We start from the raw sequence: 5,405 nt of genomic DNA, 5'->3' as shown, positions 1-5,405 counted from the left end.
CATTGATATCTTGGGATGTCTATATATCATTAATAAAGGATACATATGCATACACAAATATAAATGTGTACATTTAAAAATTCTGTTAAATATTAGTTTACCCTTGAAGCCCAAATGTGTCATATCAACATGAAGGAAATACAATTAATTGGAAAGTAAAAATATTTAGTAGTCAGTTTTGTTTATGAAGTCTTGTTTGGCTGAGTTTGTTTTTTTTTTCCATGAAACTGACCAATTGTTTTGATATCATACAGACACTTGAAGAATTGTGTTTGTTGTTGTTCAGTCGCCCAGTCACGTCCAACTCTTTGACCTCATGGACTGCAGCATGCCAGACCTTCCTGTCCCTTCAGTTCAGTTCAGTTCAGTTCAGTCGCTCAGTCGTGTCCGACTCTCCGCGACCCCATGAATCACAGCACGCCAGGCCTCCCTGTCCATCACCAACCCCCGGAGTACACTCAAATTCATGTCCACAGAGTCGGTGATGCCATCCAGCCATCTCATTCTCCGTCGTCCCCTTCTCCTCCCGCCCCCAACCTTTCCTAGCATCACAGTCTTTTCCAGTGAGTCAACTCGTCGCATGAGGTGGCCAAAGTATTGCAGTTTCAGCTTTAGCATCAGTCCCTCCAATGAACATCCAGGGTTGATCTCCTTTAGAATGGACTGGTTGGATCTCCTTGCAGTATAAGGGACTCTCATGAGTCTTCTCCAACACCACAGTTCAAAAGCATCGATTCTTCGGCGATCAGCCTTCTTCACAGTCCAACTCTCACATCCATACATGACCACGGGAAAAACCATTGCCTTGACTAGACGGACCTTGATTGGCAAAGTAATGTCTCTGCTTTTTAATATACTATCAAGGTTGGTCATAACTTTCCTTCCAAGGAGCAAGCGTCTTTTAATTTCATGGCTGCAATCAGCATCTGCAGTGATTTTGGAGCCCCAAAAAATAAAGTCTGACACTGTTTCCACTGTTTTCCCATCTATTTCCCATGAAGTGATGGGACCAGATGCCATGATCTTTGTTTTCTGAATGTTGAGCTTCAAGCCAACCTTTTCACTCTCCTCTTTCACTTTCATCAAGAGGCTTTTGAGTTCCTCTTCACTTTCTGCCATAAGGGTAGTGTCATCTTCATATCTGAGGTTATTGATTTTTCTCCCAGCAATCTTGATTCCAGCTTGTGCCTCTTCCAGCCCAGCGTTCCTCATGATGTACTCCGCATATAAGTTAAATAAGCAAGGTGACAATATACAACCTTGACGTACACCTTTTCCTATTTGGAACCAGTCTGTTGTTCCATGTCCAGTTCTAACAGTTGCTTCCTGACCTGCATACAGGTTTCTCAAGAGGCAGGTGAGGTGGTCTGGGATTCCCATCTCTTTCAGAATGTTCCACAGTTTATTGTGATCGACACAGTCAAAGGCTTTGGCATAGCCAGGCTTCAGCAGTATGTAAACCGTGAACTCCCAGATGTTCAAGCAGGTTTTAGAAAAGGCAGAGGCACCAGAGATCAAATTGCCAACATCCGCTGGATCATGGAGAAAGCAAGAGAGTTCCAGAAAAACATCTATTCCTGTCCCTTACCATCTCCCAAAATTTGCACATTCTCCCAAGTTCCTGTCCATTGCATCAGGGATGCCATCCAGCAATCTCATCCTCTGACGCCCTCAATCTTTCCCAGCATCAGGGACTTTTCCAATGAGTCAGAATTAGGTTTGCTGGTAATTAAATAATGAACTTTCTATGTAACACATGCTGATTTCATATTTTTTCAAGAAACTTGACATGTAAAAGACAACTTGTTCATCCAACCTCAGCATAAAATTGATGGAGGCAGAGTGATGACACCACACATCCTGAGTCTTAAAAGAATAGCTAAGAGCAGAATTATTTCAGTTTAGTGTAAGGAAGAAAGCCTCTCTGGGACCAAGGGGGCTCCGTGGAGACTCTCTCAGTAGGTAGAGTCTACCTAGAAATTAAAAATAAAAATAATAGAAGGGATACTTTCGTTAGAGGATACTTTCTTAAGTATAATGGAGAATCTGAAAAAGAAAATGTATATTTATATATAAATGAATTTATTGATTCAGTATATATTTATTCAAATTCTATTTCATTCATATATTTATATTATATATAATATTATAGTTATGTTATTACAGTATATTTATATGTTTATTCAACTTATAAATATTTATTATATTTATATTTTAAGGTATTTATCTTTTTATTCAATATATATTATTCACTATATTTATATATATATAAATGAATCACTTTGCTGCATATCTGAAGCTAACACAACACTGTATATTAACCATACTCCAATTTTAAAATGATTAAAGCATGAAGATAGTAGAGAAAAACTATCTTCTGGCTGGCTCCTATAAAACCAAAGGAAGAAGCAGGCCAACAGGTATACTAACAGGGTATTCATCAGCTATTGTCCAAAAGCCACCTGAGAATAAGCATTGTGAGCAAGAGAGTCACACCAAAGTTATCCACAGTCACAAAAAGAGATGTATATGTTAATTTGGAGAGAGTAGAAATCTTTATAATATTGAGTCTACCAGCCGCAATATGGTATGTTACTCCACATACTTAAGTTTTCTTTCATTTTTTTCTCAGAAAAATTATAATATCATTTTATAGTAAGCCTGATGGATAAATAGAGAAAGATGAGGTAAACATGAAAGAGAACTGTTTCTGCTCAGCACAGGAGGCCTGTGCATTGGCACATATACCTTAACTTCAGTGCAATGGCCTCTGTTCTTATAAAATATGAAGAGGAATATAGGTGAAGTCAACCAACTGGTTTTAGGAGCTTGAGGTCAATTCGCCTTGGTGTGGAAGAAATGGAACTGAAGCTTACATTCACCATAGATTTTTCTGTGTTTACAGGGCTTCATTTTTTATGAGGGATAAAGGAGAGATGACTTAATTGAGGTGAGGCAGGAGGGAAAGCGGAGGATTGGGAACACCGTGTGATAGAAGATGAGAATCCTGAGGGGAGAATGGCTGGAGGTAGCAGAAACTTTGTGTGGTCTGGAATGAGGGTCATGGAAACCGGGAAAGGGTCCTCTACTGGCTCTTCAAGGCCCGGCAGTCTGAATGCTCCGCTCTCGCTTCTCCTCTCTCCCTTCTTCCCTAAGCCCTAGTGGAGTCTGATACCAGAGCTTAATGTCCGAAGGCCTTGGGATAATTTTATATGGCCCTGAATTAGCCACAGTGAAAGCCTCTTGATGAAAGTGAAAGAGGAGAGTGAAAAGGCTGGCTTGAAGCTCAACATTCAGAAAACAAAGATCATGGCATCTGGTCCCATCACTTCATGGGAAATAGATGGGAAAACAGTGGAAACAGTATCAGACTTTATTTTTTTGGAATCACTGCGGATGCTGATTGCAGCCTTGAAATTAAAAGACGCTTACTCCTTGGAAGGAAAGTTATGACCAACCTAGATAGCTTATTAAAAAGCAGAGACATTACTTTGCCAACCAAGGTCCGTCTAGTCAAGGCTATGGTTTTTCCCGTGGTCATGTATGAATGTGAGAGTTGGACTGTGAAGAAAGCTGATCGCCGAAGAATTGATGCTTTTGAACTGTGGTGCTGGAGAAGACTCTTGAGAGTCCCTTGGACTGCAAGGAGATCCAACCAGTCCATTCTAAAGGAGATCAATCCTGGGTGTTCATTGGAAGGACTGATGCTAAAGCTGAAACTGCAATACTTTGGCCACCTCATGCGACGAGTTGACTCACTGGAAAAGAGTCTGATGCTGGGAGGGATTGGGGGCGGGAGGAGAAGGGGACGACCGAGAATGAGATGGCTGGATGGCATCACTGACTCTGAGGACATGAGTTTGAGTGAACTCTGGGAGTTGGTGATGGACACAGAGGCCTGGTGTGCTGTGATTCATGGGGTCGCAAAGAGTCGGACACAACTGAGCGACTGAACTGAACTGAACTGAATGCTTGGCTGGGTAGCGGGAATGACAAAGGAAGAGTTGAAACCCACAGAAAGGAACAGGCTTGATACGGCTGCTGACCCAAACCCCTTCCAATGGGGTCCTGCTCTCTGCCCCAGCTGTCAGATAGATGAGTAGAAGGGCAAAGACATGAACTTGGGAGATACAGTCTGTGTCCCCTCTACTCCTGCAAGGCAACCTGAAACCCAATACTCAGACTCGCATGGCCGATATTTTTCCAACAGACTGTGCAAAAGAAAAAAGGAATGAGGGAATAAACAAAGCATGGTATGTAAATGCAATGGAATATTATTCAGCCATAAAAAGGAAGAAAATTCTGACATACATTGCAATCGGGAGAAACCTTGATGAGATTATGCTATGTGAAACAGTGCAGTCATGAAAGGGCAAATACAATATGATTCCACAGATAGGAGGTTCCTAGAGAAATCAAACTCATAAAGACAGAACAGTTTTTACGAATGGACATTGTCAGGGGCTGGAGGAGGGACGAATGTTGGGGATTAGTGCTTAATGGTCCAGTTCAGTTCAGTTCAGTCGCTCAGTCGTGTCCGACTCTCCATGACCCCATGAATCACAGCACACCAGGCCTCCCTGTCCATCACCAACTCCCGGAGTTCACTCAAACTCATGTCCTCAGAGTCGGTGATGCCATCCAGCCATCTCATTCTCTGTCGTCCCCTTCTCTTCCCGCCCCCAACCTTTTCCAGCATCAGAGTCTTCTCCAGTGAGTCAACTCGTCGCATGAGGTGGCCAAAGTATTGCAGTTTCAGCTTTAGCATCAGTCCTTCCAATGAACACCCAGGATTGATCTCCTTCAGAATGGACTGGTTGGATCTCCTTGCAGTCCAAGGGACTCTCAAGAGTCTTCTCCAACACCACAGTTCAAAAGCATCAATTCTTCGGCGATCAGCTTTCTTCACAGTCCAACTGTCACATCCATACATCACCACGGGATGATGAGAGAATTCTGGAGATGAGTGGTGTGATTTCACAATGATGAGGATGCACTTAATAGTACCGAACTGTATATGTAAAAATGGTTAAGATGATACATTTTATCTTATGTGTCTTTTCCCCACCATTTTTCTAAAAAAGAAGAAGGAAATCCATAGTACTTCTGGGTATGCACATTTCTAGTCCCTATATTTTCATCTTAGTTCTGATCACAGCTCCTACTAGGCAGTTAAACAAGTTCCTGACTTGAGTGTTCTTTGGATTTTTCTTTCAGAAACAGGGGAAAATGCTTCTTAATACGCAAGTGCTTCTTTTGAAGTAGAATTGGGCTTCTCTTACAGTCCAATTGGATAAAACTCGTCTTTTCTTTTCCTGCTGCCTCATATCCCACCTGCTCAAAAAGAAGAAATACTTAGTCATGAAGCCAAAGTGTGGTAAAACTGTTGGGCTGGGTGGGGGCAG

The sequence above is a fragment of the Moschus berezovskii genome, chromosome 14, assembly GCF_049115385.1.
Source record: "Moschus berezovskii isolate FMDL1 chromosome 14, NW_MosBer_1.0, whole genome shotgun sequence".
Lineage (NCBI taxonomy): Eukaryota > Metazoa > Chordata > Mammalia > Artiodactyla > Moschidae > Moschus > Moschus berezovskii.
The sequence above is the reverse complement of the archived record's forward strand: the minus strand, read 5'-3'. Positions refer to the sequence as shown.